The sequence below is a fragment of the Podarcis erhardii genome (genome assembly GCF_964252035.2).
Source record: "Podarcis erhardii genome assembly, chromosome: 16".
Taxonomy (NCBI): Eukaryota; Metazoa; Chordata; class Lepidosauria; order Squamata; family Lacertidae; genus Podarcis; species Podarcis erhardii.
The window spans coordinates 10,027,776-10,044,916 of record NC_138514.1 but is presented as its reverse complement, the minus strand read 5'-3'; the positions used below and the strand labels follow the sequence as shown (position 1 = coordinate 10,044,916).

The 17,141-nt window shown below is 42.3% G+C and overlaps 1 long non-coding RNA gene across 2 annotated transcripts in view; it reads left to right on the top strand.

Moving 5' to 3' along the window:
* The window catches only part of LOC309331286, a 126,982-nt gene that overhangs the window by 54,932 nt on the left and 54,909 nt on the right, over positions 1 to 17,141 (top strand). For both annotated transcript variants that reach the window (XR_014151774.1, XR_014151775.1), the window contains exon 2: positions 6,216 to 6,318. This is a non-coding gene — a long non-coding RNA (uncharacterized lncRNA). The remainder of the gene's footprint in view (positions 1 to 6,215; positions 6,319 to 17,141) is intronic.

Here is a 17,141-nt window from a genome sequence, read left to right as displayed (position 1 = left end):
CTTGCAGGTAAACAGATCCCAGGTTGTTAAGAGTTTTATATACTAAATAGTAACACCTTGAACTTGACTGGGTGGCAAATCAGCAACCAACACAGATCTCTGAGCGCAAGTGTTACATGACATGACAAGGTCTCTCTCCTGTCAACAACCACAACCGCTCTACATCATTGTGCAGCCTCCAGTTCAAATGCAATGGAAGAGCATTGCAGTAACCCAACCTTGAAGTTGCCAGTGCTGGAACTAGTCTGGCGAACCCCATATCTCCTTGTGCTTCTTCCCCTTTTTTCCTTAGCTCATAGGGCATCTGTTTGCAGTGCTATGAGACCTCTGCCACTCAGCATCTTAATTTCCCGGAAGAAATTATAAATTAGCATATGCAAAATTGTGTGGTGGACCTTTTAGCCCCAAGTGTTTTGAAGTACCCACCAAAGACCCTGATCTATCCTAAAGTGTACAGTGGTACCTTTGGTTACAAATTTAATTCGTTCCGGAGGTCTGTTCTTAACCTGAAACTGTTCTTAACCTGAGGTACCACTTTTGCTAATGGGGCCTCCCGCTGCTGCCGTGCTGCCAGCGTGCAATTTCTGTTCTCATCCTGAGGTAAAGTTCTTAACCCGAGGTACTGCTTCTGGGTTAGCGGAGTCTGCAACCCGAGGTGTTTGTATCCCGAGCTACCACTGTATTCCATAATCAACCATCTAATATTTGCCCCCTCCTCTCAGCTCTTCCAGCTTGAGCTTGCTGGAGTCTCCAGTCATGGTGGTGTTGTGTTTGTGCGTCTGTTTCACGATGCAATGACTCACACTTAAATCAAGGCATAGGTATGTGCTAAAAGTCTTGGTTCAAGTCAGTAATGACATTTAAGGCCGATGGGATAAAAACAAACAAACTGGCATTTTTTAACTTTCTGAAACCAGTCCCTTCTCTTACTGAACTTCTTTCATTTTAGGTATAAATTGCCTAAAATGTTCCAGCTTCTAAACAGCTGCTATGTATCTGAAGAAGGCAGGTGAGCAGCTGACGTGGGCAGACTCTATTTTTTTTTTTTAAATAATTTTTATTGGTTTTACAACATAAACAAAAAAAAAACAAACATAACACGACTTCCCCAAACCTCCCCTTCACTGCATCCTTATTTTAAAATTTTTTAGCAGTTCTTCATCCCTTTTTATATTTAATTCTCTTTAAAATTTTTTTTATAAATTTCAATTTTTATAGCTGTAATTCTTTGTATCCAATCCCTTGACATCTTAACATTCCGTAATTTTACAACAATTTTTAAGATAAATTTTAAATTTTTTCCAGTCCTCTTCCACTGTCTCTCTCCTCTGGTCACGGATTCTGCCGGTCATCTCTGCCAGTCCCATAAATTCAGTCACCTTGGTCTGCCATTCTTCCAGAGTAGGTAGTTCTTTAGTCTTCCAATACTTCGCCAAAAGAATTCTTGCTGCTGTTGTTGCGTACATAAAAAACGTTCTATCTTTCTTTGGAACCGTTTGGCCTACCATGCCCAAGAGAAAGGCCTCTGGTTTCTTTACAAATGTCCACTTAAGGATTTTCTTAATTTCATTATATATCATTTCCCAGTAGGCCTTAATCTTCGGGCAGGTCCACCAAAGGTGATAAAAAGTTCCTTCACATTCATTACACTTCCAACAATTATTGTTGGGCAAATGGTATATTTTTGCAAGCTTAACTGGGGTCATGTACCACCTATAGATCATTTTCATTATATTCTCTTTCAAGGCACTACATGCCGTAAATTTAATGCCTGTGGTCCATAACTGCTCCCAGTCAGCAAACATAATATCATGACCAATATCTTGTGCCCATTTAATCATGGCTGATTTAACCGTTTCATCCTGTGTGTTCCATTTTAGCAGCAGATTGTACATTCTAGACAAATTCTTGGTATTGGGTTCTAGCAATTCTGTTTCTAACTTTGACCTCTCCTTCTGAAAACCTAATTTTCTGTCCTGCTTAAAGGTTTCATTGATCTGGTAATAATGTAACCAGTCTCGGACTTTAGGTTTCAATTTCTCAAAACTCTGTAACTTTATCTTTTCACCATCATATTCTATAATTTCACAATATTTTGGCCAATCTGTGTCCATGTTCAATCTTTTTACCGCCTTGGCTTCCATTGGTGACAACCACCTGGGTGTTTTACTTTCAAGCAAATCCTTATATCGATTCCATACATTGTACAATGCTTTCCTGACAATGTGGTTTTTAAAATTTCTATGTACCTTTACCTTGTCATACCATAAATATGCATGCCAACCAAAGTTATTATCATAACCTTCCAAATCCAGAATGTCTGTATTCTCAAGAAGTAGCCATGATTTCAGCCAGCAAAAAGCTGCTGCTTCATAGTAAAGTTTTAAGTCCGGCAGGGCAAAGCCCCCTCTATCCTTTGCATCAGTCAAAATCTTAAATTTGATTCTGGGTTTTTTGCCCTGCCAGATAAATTTAGATATGTCTTTCTGCCACTTCTTGAAGCAATCCATCTTATCTAGAATTTGCAATGTTTGGAACAAAAACAACAATCTCGGCAATACATTCATCTTAATAACAGCAATTCGGCCTAACAAGGAAAGTCTCAATCTTGACCATATATCAAAGTCTTTCTTCACTTCAGCCCAACATTTCTCATAATTATCTTTAAATAGGTTCACATTCTTAGATGTTAAGTTCACCCCCAGATATTTTACCTTCTTAGCAATTTCCAAACCAGTTTCTCTTTGAAAACTGTCTTTTTCCCCCATCGTAAGATTTTTTTCCAGACGTGGGCAGACTCTAGAGGTCCCCTGCTGGGCTGTAAGCTTTGGCCCATGCCCAATAATGGGGACTCCTGACGCTAAACTTTCATGAGTCTACGTTGGTGTTGCCGTGCTTCTCAGTCAATGGGTGAAATAGACCACGCCTACTGAAAAGTCGTGATTGGTTGTGCTCAGTGGCGTAGCGTGGGGGGTGCAGGGGGGGCCGGCTGCACCGGGCGCAACATCTGGGGTTAGGGCAAATCCGCGGGTTAGGGGGCGCAAATCCACGGGTTAGGGGGCGCAAATTATTTGCCTTGCCCCGGGTGCTGACAACCCACGCTACGCCACTGGTTGTGCTACCTGGGTTTTGTGGGAATGTTCAGGGATGCAGGAGAGGATATATTGTCTGATAATATCCTTATCCAACTTGTGTTAACAAGTTCCCCAATTTCAGCAGAGTAACACATTCCCCTTTATTTTAAGTTTGCAACGGCAGCGTTTGCTCAGGCTCGCTAAAGCCTCTATAATAACTGTTCTGGTATTTCCCCCTTATTCCCTCATAAAATAGAAGAGACGACACAGTCTTTTACAAAAGTAAAAAAGGGTTTACTCACATTCTGTTCACAATCAGACCCCAGAAGCCAGACTTACCTTAATGAAGTAACATACACTTGGAATCTATCTCTTAAGAAGACAGTCCCTTTGTCCTCTCTTGGCTGGGAGCCAAGAGGGCATCTTTCACTCAGTAGATGTTGTTTCTTCGATGCATGTGGTGAAAGAGAGAGAGATGGCTGCCCTGCCCTGTGCTTTTGTCATTACCTGCACAGGTGAGGCCACACCCACCTCTAGTCACATGCAGAGGAAGTCTGTCTCAGCCCAGAAGGAAACAGGAAGTTTACCTGCTGGCTGGACAAACATCCCTCCCCATGTGTAAACATGTTCACTCTAGGAATGTTGTACTTGACTGCTCTTGTGTTTCACATCCCACAGGTTTCACAGATTTGGAAGGGAGGTGATTGCAGTTAGCTGCTTGGCTCCATCACCAGTGATGACAGCTAATGGGTGGGTGGGTGTAGCGTGGGGAAAATGGCCTGGTGGGCTAAGATTGGCCCATGGGCTAATTCCCCACCCCTGCTTTAGGACAACTATTCCTTAAACGTGCAGGGTATTAGCAAGTTTACACCAACAGAGGGCATGGCTCTCAGTAGAGGATTGTCTATTCTTGGCTGTGTTTGGGGCCTCTACTGAAGACCTTCAGTTTTTCCCAACAAGGTTAAATCCCTTTAAGTGGAGATATTTATCCCAGTCTGTGTCTGTCTTGGATTTGAAATTTGTCAGTCGCTTTTTCTTGCCCAGGACAACCAAAAGCGCCTTACCACCAAACAGAGTGAAGTTGTGTCTGGGAGAAGAGCAGCTGGAGAAAGCAGGGGGGCCCTCAATTGCAGTGGTTCTGGGTGGGAAGTGGGGCAGGCTGGGTAAGGGGCACACGGCACAGGCAAATATATGACATTGCTTTTTATTGTTGAATTTATTCTGAATACCTGAAGAAGCGTCTCCAGCCCCATCGTTCAGCCTGAACACTGAGATCCAGCGCTGAGGGCCTTCTGGTGGTTCCCTCATTGTGAGAAGTGAGGTTATAGGGAACCAGACAGAGGGGCTTCTCGGTAGTGGTGCCCACCCTGTGGAACGCCCTCCCTTCAGATGTGAAGGAAATAAGCAGCTACCTATCTTTAAAAGACATCTGAAGGCAGCCCTGTTTAGGGAAGTTTTTAATATTTAACGCGGTATTGTTTTTAACACTTGATTGGGAGCCGCCCAGAGTGCCTGGGGAAACTCAGCCAGATGGGCAGGGTATAAATAATATTAAATTATTATTATTATTATTATTATTATTATTATTATTATTATTATTATTATTATTTTATTTAGTCTGAAATTGCTTTGAGGTGTACTAAATGTTGCTTTGAGGTGTTGGAACTCCCTTCCTATTGATATCAGGGATGTGCTTTCACTGCACTCTTTCTGGCACCTGCTAAAAACTGTTTTTTCTTAGGGAAGCCTATCCAGACACATAGAAGCTGTCATGTGTTTTGATCTAGTTTTAGCTTATTGCTGATTTAAACTATTCATTGAATGTTTTAAATACTCGTTTTTAATCCTTTTTATCAATAATTTGATTGTTCTACTCTCTTTTGTAAACCACTTTGAGGTTTGATTACAATCAGGCAGCATATACAAGTTGTTCAGTAAAAAAAAAAACCAAATAGATGGGATGAAATAAAATAAATTTGAAACACAGATCCAGAGAATCAGAAGCCAAATTCTACTTGGGTGATGAAGCTTTCCTATCATGCATGCCTCTAGAAGAGCTGTTTCTGAGGGGTGGGGAGACTTCAGGAAAAATGGTGGAACTCCTTCGTGTGCTTCCCGACACAAGTGGATGTACCTTCTGCCTGTTCATGGGGCTCCCTGGATCCTGCCTGTAGAACCTGGATCACACAACGGCCATAAAATTCTGTTGAAAGATGTCCATTGTATCTATGAGCTCCTTGTTGCTGTAGAGTGATAGGGAAGGGTTGAGCATGTGGATTGTATTCAGAAGTTCCCAGGTTCTTAAAATAAAAATAAAAATTGTGATTTTCAATTTTATACATTTCAGTAATTTTACAATCATTTTAACATTTTGAAACTTGACTTCCTTCCCCCTCTTTCTGCAATACCTTAAATTTATTTTTTATATTTTCCACATATTCCAAATTAACTTAATCATTTATTCATCTGCTTTCAATGTATACTCTTATAAAATTGCAGGTTATTACAATAATCCTGCTAATGTTCTTATCTGTTTACAGTTTGTAAATATTCAATAAACCATTTCCATTCTTTTATTAAAAAGTTTATCTTGATTTCTCATTTTTCCTGTAAGTTTTGCCATTTCTGCATATTCCACAAGTTTTTGTATCCATTCTTCTTTTGTCTGGACTTCTTCTTCTTTCCATTTTTGGGCAAATAACATTTGTGCCGCTGTAGCCGCATACAAGAATAAATTCCTTCACAGTTTGGGTAGTTCTGTCCCTATAATTCCACAAAAGGTCCCAGGCTCAGTCCTCACCAACTCCAGTTAGAAAGGTTCAGGGAGCAAGCAATGAGGAAAGGCTCTCTGCCCAAAATTGTAGAGAGTCAGCACTACTTAGAGTCGGCAATTCTTCACTAGATAGACAAATAGGTTGACGGTATAGACAGCAGCTTGCATATGAATCTCTGGTTTACATCAAGGCAAGAGCACCTTGAGCTTAACTCGTAACTGTGTGTTCTTATGATGATTTTTTGGAATTGTCTTCATTGGATTCAAACCCAATGGTAGCCTTATTGGGGGTTCCAGGTATTATTATTATTATTATTATTATTATTATTATTATTATTGAGAGGTCTTATTCCATCTTTTCTTCACAGGTGGCAAAGTTATTGATTGTTCTACATGTGCACACTCCTGATCTGGAAGATAAATTTGAAAGAGCAAGCTGCTCTATCTCCACCTGTCAAGCAGTCCAAAATGGTATGTATGAATTGCTGGGCTTTTCTCAATGGCCTCTTCTCCCCAAGTCTGTGGGTTGACAGCCCACAATCTACACTTAAAAGAACTGCATGCTCTTAATGAGATTAATCTGGGTTCTGTCCAATGTTAGTTATACTCAGAGTTGACCCACCTGGTTGTTTCCAATGTAGCACTAAGTTAAGGTCACTTGTGTTTGTTTCACTGGCAAAATGTTTGGTGGCTGCTGGACATGGTTGTGCAAGAGACTACATAAGCAGAACTCTTAACACTAGTGGACAGAGAACGTTAGATTAACAGTCACATGTAATTTACATACATTAATTCTAATGGGTCTACTTTGGGTAAAAGTTAGTTGAATACAAACTTTTGTTTCTTTTTATTTTTTAATTCCAATTAATGAAAACCTAGTGACTGTGTACCAGTGGGTCGTCTCCTTCTTTGGTGATATCTCATAGCTGAGTAAGATTGCCTTCCATGAACACAGTTTTAACAGTGACTGTGGAGGCCAGTTCTGGATCCACACATCCTTCCACAGTGGGGACATAGGTTTCTGGGTTGTGTGATCACGGTGAGGGTTTGCCAAGCGTGCCTTCCTCTTAGCACATTTCTCCCTTTCGTCCTGAGTTTGAGCATATTCAAAGCCCATTACACCTTTGGTAAAGGCTGTTCTCCAATTGTCTATGTTTATATTACATTTACTGCCCAGGTCAAGCACGCTGATATTTCCCAACATGATCCTGGGGACTCAAGTAGCCAAGGAGGATTCTCAATGTCTCACATTTAAGGAGAACTGGAAAGCTGTCAGATGTGTAACAGGACTTGCCTTGTTGACCACCAGCCTCCTGGTTCAATGTGCCGCTGTATTCTTGCATTGCTTCCAGTTGTACCTGTAGGCAGAGCACTTACTTTTCTCTGTGTGGATGTACTGGCTGATGGTGTCTATTGAGTTCTGTGGTTCAGTACAAGGTTATCAACCATCTACACCTGATAGGGACATCTTCCTTCTCTCAGTGGTGTTGTCAGGGCAGGATGTCCAGGGGGCTGCTCAGCAGAATGAGCAACAGGACCCCCCAAATGCAGCATATTACCAGATTGAAGTAATAAACATTACTAGCTAGAAAGGGGTGGAGAGGACGCACATAAAACCATCAAGGCAAGAGTCTTAAGATTACTTGCCTGCACCCCTGCACTTCCTTTCTTGTGAACTGAATTTTGCAACTTTGCATTCGAAGTATGTTAGGAGGACTTTATGACAATAACTGATGGGAACATATATATTTTTAAGATTTAAAGGACAGTAGTACTTGGGTTTTTAAATTCTTTTGGCTGAGCAAGCAATGTAGCATGAACAGAGGCTAACAGCATACCTTTCTGCAAGGCAGGAAATTTGCCACCTGCACACTGGATCAGCTGTTGTTGAACTGCAACTCCCATCAGCCCTAGCCATTACTGTGGCCAATAGTCAGAGAGGATGCGGCTCACATTCCCCGCCAGCTGTTATTCAGAGGCCTCTGATATTGGAGGTAGTTCACAGCCCTCGTGGCTTCTAGCCATTGCTAGCTCCCTGCCCCATGAATTTGTCTAGCCCCCTTTTAAAGCCAGCTGAGTAGGTGACCACCACTGTGTCATGTGATGGTACATTGCATACTTTAACTGTCCACTGTGCGAGGCAATATGCCTCTGAATACTAGTTGTGGGGAATTGCAATTCAGAAGAGTCTGTTTCATTCATGTCCTGCTTCTGGATTAGATTCCATTTACCCCCTGCCACTCCCTTTCTTCCTAAGCTTCAAGCATCCTAAGGAGGCAGCGCTGGCGCCAAGTTCACTGCAAATTCTCCCAGGGATGGCATGGCATGTGTGCATATCTCAGACATCACTTTAAAACCACTTCCTTAGGGGGACTGGAGACTGCAGAAAACCAAGGCTCCAATTGACCTTTTCTGTTACCAATCCATTGAACAGGAGAAGAATTCCTCAGCCATCTTTGCCCACAGGGAATAAAACGTGATGTTTAGAAGCTTTCTTTAAAAGAAAGAAAAGGAAAAGGTCTAACTGCAAGGCCAGATTAGAATGCATAGCGGATCTGTGCTCAGGGATTCCACACAGCTCCACCAGCATGTTGTGTATGCATTTTTCATTTGTTTTAAAACAAAAACGTTTAGGGATTTTTAATACCACCAATCCAGTCCTGTAGCTCAAGACTTAAGAGGCAGACCAACGTATCAACATATTAAACTGAACAAGGAAGTATTGCAACGGAAATAGCAGCGGGTAGCCAGTTGTAATATTTGTGTGAGTGCTTTGAAATGTTCACCTAGAATCTCTTGTGTGTGCAGTCTTATAACAGCCCTGTACGGTGGGTCAGTATTATTATTTTAATCTCCTTATTGCAGATGTAAGGGTAGTGTGTTGAATGGCCCCTTGTGAGTTGCTTGTACTGTACCTAGGGATGTGCATATTTAAGTTTCTCTAAGTTTCTCAACCTGCTCTTTGCATTTCTACACCAATGTGATTTTTTAGCTTAAAAAAAGCCCTTATGAAACTTAATCAGAAAGTTCCTCCTAATATACATTTTTATATGGAGTTTTCTGCATATTGCTTGGCTGTGGAACTGCGCCGCAAAATTCAGAGAAGTGCAAATTCTAAAGGTTGGCCGTGTTTCAGTTCACGTATTATTTCAGAAAGTGTGAGCCTACATAACTGTTTGTGTATGTTACGTTCATTTCAATCCAAGAGAAATATCAAAACAATGCTTAGAAAGTCATTAATTACATATCCTTCGCAGACTTAGAAAAACAACGATGCGAATGCATACCAATCGTATTTGCTTGACTGATTTCCATTCTTGACCGCAGATGGGCAGGCAAACCGCAACAATTTCTGCTTCCTTCTCCGTTAGCATCAGGATTATCAAACATTCCTTGAAACACTCCACCAGCTACAACTAAGTGGAGCTAAATGGCATAAAATATACCTTCACTTTATTGCTGAGAGAGCTGTCACGCAAAAGATGGTGCGGACTGTTGCTGCAGAGAAAGAGCACTAGAAATGGCAGGGCAGCATATCCAGGCCAAACATGACAGAAAACTCCCTAATATTAAGAGATGTTTGATAGGGGAGCAGACTGCCTTGGGAGGTGGTCCAGTCTCCTTTGATGCAAGGTGTTTAAGCAGAAGCTGGACAATTGTCTATTAGGGCCTCTGTAGCAATGCATCCTGCATTGTAGAACTTAGTTGGATATCACCCTTTTGGTCCTAATTGTGCTGCAGAAATACAGCATAGGCTTGACTCTTTTATACATGGACTATATGGGACCTGGCCAGGGCCGGATTTAGGTGGCGCTGTGGGTTAAACCACAGAGCCTAGGACTTGCCGATCAGAAGGTCGGTGGTTTGAATCCCCACGATGGGGTGAACTCCCGTTGCTCAGTCCCTGCTCCTGCCAATCTAGCAGTTCAAAAGCATGTCAAAATGCAAGTAGATAAATAGGTACCGCTCCGGCGGGAAGGTAAACGGTGTTTCCGTGCGCTGCTCTGATTCGCCAGAAGCAGCTTAGTCATCCTGGCCACATGACCCAGAAGCTGTACGCCGGCTCCCTCGGCCAGTAAAGCGAGATGAGCACCGCAACCCCAGAGTCGGCCACGACTGGACCTAATGGTAGGGGGTCCCTTTACCTTTAAGCTACTGAAGGTAATGGGGCCCTTTATATGTACAGCTGTCAACAACAAATCGCCACTGTTTTTTGTGTTGAATATATGCTATATGGACCTAATAGGTATCTAAAGCAATTTGCACATGTTGCCATGCAACCACTCTATGCCGAATGTAAAAAGGTAAAGGTAAAGGAGCCCTGACAGTTAAGTCCAGTCCAGACAACTCTGGGGTTGTGGCGCTCATCTCGCTTTGCAGGCCGAGGGAGCCAGTGTTTGTCCACAGACAGTTTTTCCAGGCCATGTGCCCAGCATGACTAAGCCGCTTCTGGTGCAATGGAACACCAAAACCAGAGAAGCGCACGGAAACACCATTTACCTTCCTGCTAGAGCAGTACCTATTTATCTACTTGCACTTTTTTGGTGTGCTTTTGAACTGCTAGGTTGGTAGGAGCTGGGACCGAGCAACAGAAGTGTACTCCGTCGTGGGGAGTCGAACCGCCAACCTTCTGATCAGCAAGCTCAAGAGGCTCAGTGGTTTAGACCACAGTGCCACCCGTGTCCCATGCCTAATGTAGGCACCCTGTATATAGAAATGAGAAACCGGTGATATTTTAGGGAGCAGGCTAGCAGGTGGGGCCCATTACTTACATCCTAGGAGCCTACAACACAAAACACTGTTGCTGTATGTAGGTTTTATTTTATTTATTTTTTATCTTATATTTCGGAAATGTACATCCAGGTTTTTCTTTCCTTTAAATTTTTTGGGGGGCCCCAAGAGAGTGGGGCCCTAAGCTATAGCTTGTTTAGCTGATAAGCAAATTCGGCACTGGACCTGGCTGCATATAACTCTGCATATTGCTAGTTGAACTTTTCAAAAATGACATTTAGCAAGCAGTAGGGACATAAGCGGACACTTAAATTGAATCATATATAATTGTAGAGTTGGATCCCAAGGGTTATCTAGTCCAACCCCCTGAAATGCAGGAATCTCAACACACAGCCTCCCCCTTCCAATTTGGAATCATACCAGACCCTGCTTAGCTTTAGCAAATGTGCTAACAGTTTTATTGCTGCCTCACTAGGGGATTGCTACAAGCAGTGGTCTGATGCAAGAATAGCTTGATCGGGTCAGAACAGCCAGATTCCTGTTTGAAATACATTCCTCCCCCATCCTTGCATCGCATCATCTCGCCAACTATTTTCAGCTTCATTCCAGCAGGAGCGCTTCAAGGTCTCATGCAGAGGTCCTTCCCAGCCCTCCTATCTCAGATCCCCTTTTAGCTGAAGATAACAGGGATTGAATCCTGGGGTATTTCTGCACCCCAGGCATGTACTCTACCCCAGTACCATGGCCCCTTCCCTATAGCAACACAGTAAACAGAGAGCAGTAGCTGCTACCCATACACACTTGATGCTGCCAGTTTTTTCATGTATGGTGAGTGTATGTTGTCTGTCTTTATTAATCCCTTTAAAAAAAGGAGAGAGGATGGATGGTCCAGGTTCTTAGTGTTTTTGTACCTGCCAACTCTGATTTAAAGAACAGGGGGGAAATGTAAGCTGTTTTTATGTTTTCCTTTATAATGTGAATTGTAAAAACCTCCAAAACGCTTACTGTAAAATCCCAGGCATGTTTATTCAGATGCCAGTCCCACTAAGCTCAATGGGGCTTCCTCCCCAGATTTTGTGTGCCTAGGAAGGACAGCTTTTAAATATCACTTAAGGCTGGTTTGCATCATACTTTATCTTGCACAAGCCTTCTCAGCTGTCCTCCGAAAGTGGAAGGGGCGCGGGTGGAGCTGTGGTCTAAACCACTGAGCCTGTTGGGCTTGCTGATCGGAAGGTTGGCGGTTCGAATCCTTTACCTTTATTGAAAGTGGAGGAGTTGTGAAAGGCATGACCTGGGATTTTTGCAGTCCCAAAGAGGTAAAAAGGCAAAGGACCCCTGGGCGATTAAGTCCAGTCAAAGGCGACTATGGGGTTGCCGCGCTCATCTCGCTTTCAGGCCGAGGGAGCCGGTGTTTGTCCGCAAACAGCTTTCCGGGTCATGTGGCCAGCATGACTAAACCACTTCTGGTGCAATGGGACACAGTGATGGAAACCAGAGCGCATGGAAACGCCATTTACAAATGCAGCTTTGTAAGACACCAGCCTTACAGTTGCTAACCATACTGTGTGGGTGTTGCAGTAGGCACTGAAAAAATCATGTGAAGGTGGGTTTCTTTGAGAATTATACAGAGCTATCAACAGGCAGTGTTTTGAGGAGCAATGCAAACAAGTTGGCAATAAACACAAGTCTTGGATCAGAGTTATCAGAACTAACCATTTCTTAAACCCATTCCCACACAATTCTGTCTATACTTTCCCTTCTGGACCAAATTCCTGCCACCACCCCAGATCATCAGTTAGGGGATGGGTGAAGGTGTTTCTCTCTGTTTTTCTTTTCCCCAATCTTAAATTCAGTTCTCAACATTTCCATATAATTCCCCCCTTTTTTTTCATAAAAAGAGCTCTCATGAAAATTCATCAGCAAATTTCTGCAAACATACACATCTGTAAGCAATTTTGCCTAAAAAACACACTTTTGCAAAGCCATTTTCTGTAATATAAATAATATTTTAATGTTATTTTTACTAATACAGGCTTTTTTTTTAGCCTGCTTTTCACCACTACATGCATTTTTTTTGCGCACATTGCATGGCTGGAAAACTGTACTGCACAGTTTCAAGAAGTGTGGCTTTCAAAGGATGGCTGTGTTTTGCTCTGCACATCGTTTTGGAAAGTCCAGATTAGCTAGGATCACCTTTAAAAACAAAGCAAATTGAATTTCTCTTTCATCCCGACCATCATATTGTGCTCTCTGCAACTGCCTGCTCTGATGTACCTTAATGTTTCCCGTTCCAAGTGATCTTGTTCTTCCCCTGCCCCTCCCCTCCCCTCCCCTCCCCTCCAAACACAAACCCCTAACCAGATTCATTACGTGAGTCCATGGTCAGTTTCAGGTTGATAACATCAACTGCCATTTCTCCATCAAATTACTTGAGTAATGTAGTATATTGCGGTCCAAAAACTTCAGCATTTAACAGTTTAATTGGTGGTATTTGTTGGCAAGTGTCTAACTCAGCATTTTTGCTGTGTTGCCAGAAGAGAGATGGACTTGCCTCCAGAGCCGGTTTGATTTTTGCACTCTAGACTTGTGGGAAGCAATTATACCTGCAACAGACATAAGAGGAAACTTACGGGGGTGGGGAGAGGTTTGAGTACAAACAGGCGTTCCGCAGTCAGTAGGAGTTTTGGCGGACAAATATATTTTGCTTGGTGATACTCAGATTTTGCTCTTTGAATTTAACACCACAAAGGGTCTTTTAAAAGTCTAGGATATGCTGTATGCTGCTTGATTAGTGATGGATTTCCATTTTTGTGCTGTTGAAATAGCTACAGAAGGGAATTACATTCAAAAGTTTTAAGATTTATTAATAATTAACAAATTAGGGTGGCAAATTAGGACTCCAACTGAGGAGGAAGCAATCCAATGGTTTCATGGAAGACTAGAGGTCAGTCATCACATATTTCGATGCTGAACCAGTGAATGGGGACAGCCAAATTACTGGAGCCAAACTATAACTCTGTTCAGATGTTCATCATGTAGGTACATTAGGAGTGGGGAGTCTCAGGCCCAGTGGCCAAATCTGTCCCTATCAGACCTTCAGAGCTAAGGATGTCCTCTCAGTCTCTCCTTTTCCCCATCTTAAATTCAGTTCTCTACATTTTGCAGCAATCTACAATTAAAAAATCAATCTTCATGAAGATTCATTCACATTTTAGTGTGAATTTCCCCCGAAAAACACATTTTCCATGCATTTTTTACTAATGTACACATTTTTGCAAGAAATTTCCCCTAAAATAGTGTGTTTTTGTTTGTTATTTTCGCAAACACACTTTTATGCACATTCCCCTCTAATATATGCACTTCTGTTAATGCTGGATGATTGGTGAACTGCGCACAAAATTCAGAGAAATGTGACTCAGGGAGCTGATTTTTCGAAGCTATGAAAGGACAGCAAGCAGCTCATTGTTTTAACCAGTTGTTGTTCTGGCAGCAGCTGCATCGCCAGACCCGACCCCTATCCTTTTTATGGTTTGTTTTAGGATATGTATTGGGAGAAAGAATGTGGATAAAGTCAAACTGGAGATAGCATGATGGCAAAGTTGTAGATTTACTGCCAAGAAAGTGGGGAGTCACTTGTGAGTTTTTCTGCCTTTGGTGCCAGAATAGCTGGCCTGGCCTTGTCTCTGCACCTTGACTTTAGGAGAGGTGGCACCATTTGCAGCAAAATGTCTTGGCAAGCCCTATCCATAATATAGGGGAATTTGCATCCCACTGCAAGGAAATTGCTCCTGTTCCCTTTTTAGAGACTGGGACCTCCTGTCCTAGTCTGGATAGCCTGGACAGTAGTTCAGACATTTATTATTCTTGTGGGATAGGGTGGGGGTATTGGTTTGTGTTTTTTGGTTCTTGTTTTTATCGTGTACTTTGTGTTTTTATATCATATTTTTATGTTGTGAACCACCCTGAGATCTAGGGATCATCATCATCATCATTATTATTATTATTATTATTATTATTATTATTATTATTATTATTTCAGATGTAGCATTGATTCAGACTGACCCCTAGTAATTGTCTTTAGTTAGGAATCTGAGCCTTAGTTTGTAGAAAGCATTGTGGGTAGCTCTACAGTAAGTAGTTCCACATAACTGGGCTCTCTGTTTACAGTTGCTCTTAAAGGTAAAGGTAAAGGTAAAGGGACCCCTGACCATTAGGTCCAGTCACGAACGACTCTGGGGTTGTGGCGCTCATCTCGCTTTATTGGCCGAGGGAGCCGGCATATAGCTTCCGAGTCATGCGGCCAGCATGACTAAGCCGCTTCTGGCGAACCAGAGCAGCACACGGAAACGCCATTTACCTTCCCACCGGAGTGGTACCTATTTATCAACTTGCACTTTGACGCTGCTTGCGAACTGCTAGGTTGGCAGGAGCAGGGACCGAGCAACAGGAGCTCACCCCGTTGCGAGGATTCGAACCGCGACCTTCTGATCAGCAAGTTCTAGGCTCTGTGTTTTAGACCACAGCGCCACCTGTGTCCTTTACAGTTGCTCTTAATGGGTGTTAATTAGCAAACTTGCTGTTAGGCTTGAATAATTTGCAGATACTGATGTCCTGCCTTGGCTCCAGGAATCCTGACAAATTCTGGGCCATAGGCTGAGGAACATTTCTGTCATCCCAGAAAAAGTTCACTTCGCAGAAGTGAACAAGTCTAGCAACTCTAGGCTTGTTCACATGTTATACTGAACATCAGTATAACAAGCTGTCTGCACAGGTACATGTTTTTGTGTGAAAGAGTGTATACACTTGCTGAGCTCAGCTATGGTATGCACAGAGTGCCCGCTTGTCGAATGCTACATGTATGGCTGTACAGCTCAGCTATTATTATTTTTTGCACAGTTTGCATACGTGTTGTCAGGGGCTCAGGCAGCCCTGACACGTGTTGATTGTGATACGCACAGCCCTTTTGAAAGTGAATTCTCTCCAGCTAGTTGGCTGTTTCCTTTCCTTTCTCTCCCCCAACATTTTGTGAGAGGATGTGACTTGCACACACATTTTCCACGAGAGAAGAAAATAGCCAAGCAAATCAATGAAAGCTGAAGTGAAGCTGATGGAAGGCTCAGAGGTGGCCTTGCTTACAGGGTGGTGCAATCTTGAGAGACATTCTGCTAATGTTCAGCCCTTTCTTCAAAGTTTTTTCTTTTTAAAGCTGAAACATAAATGGATATGACTTTGCACTAATGTTTTTAGGGGGTGTACAAGCTACCTTTCATTGGCCCAGAAAGGGCCTTGGGGTTTTTTATTTTCACACCTGTCCCAAGTGAAGACAAAACATCCGCAGGCATTTTGAAGTTCCTACTTTCATCTCCACTGCTGCCTTCTTCCCATCCCCTTGCTCCTAAGAACCCCAAGCTTTCCTTGAGCAGGAGATGAGAAAGATGGGGGGAGGCATCATATTCCCACTGAGGAGGGCATGTTGAATATACATCCCAGTGGAATGTGCTGCCAATCATGTCCACTTTATTGGTGGGGTGCCACTTTTGTTAATTTTTTTAATTAAGGTTTATAGAGAAAAATACAAAACCTACTATCTCCCCCCTTTTTAAAACCAAATCAAGACTTTTATATAGATCCCATAAAAACATAAGGGGGGTATTAGAGTAGGAAAAAGAAATAAGAAGAAGAATAGACAATAGGTTAAAAGGGAAAGATAGAAAAATAAATCCAGAAAGTAAACAACTTCCAATTCATCATCTGTCTGCTATATAAAAACAATATTCACTTCGTCCAATCAATACAACATCCCACAAAGCCACTTTCTGTAAACAAACATTATCTTCAATCCTCAAATCCAGATGTTGTGATTTCTTTTTCTTTTTCAAGCATAAAGTCTATGAGAGGTTTCAAATCTTTTATCAAACATTAATAGCGACTTTTCTCTGATTAAATGAGTCAATTTCACCATCACGGCGCAGTCCGTTTGTTTTACCAGCCATGTGCCCTTCCATCTTTCTTGCGTATACAGTAGAAGTCTCGCAGCCGTAATCATATATCGTACCAAAGTTCCATAGTCCTTTTCTAACTGTATATCCATAAATCCCAGCAGGAAAAGTTCTGGTTTCAGCTGAAAATCAATCTTCAAAACTCTCTGTCTCAAATGTGGGGTGTCACTTTTGGCTGAGTGCATCAGAGCATGCAGTCCTTGTGGTCTGTCACTGGTGGAAATATCACACATTGCTTTGGGGAAGGACCAAAGCTCAGTGGTTGAGCATCTGCTTTGAATGCAAAACATTCCAAGTTCAATCCCCAGTATCTCCAGAAATACCAGAGAGCCACTGTCAATCAGTGTAGACAATACTGACCTAGATAGACACTAGCCTGAGTTTTTATTGTTATTATTTTGGTGGGTGCAACATGCAGAGGCTCAAGGTGTGGGGTGTAAAGGGCCCTGCTCAACGCGCAACTGCTTGCAAACTTTTATGAGCACCAATCTTTGATTACTCATTACTCACCCTTAATAGGCAGGCCACTTACTCATCAGCATAAATGTCGGGAAATTTGCATAC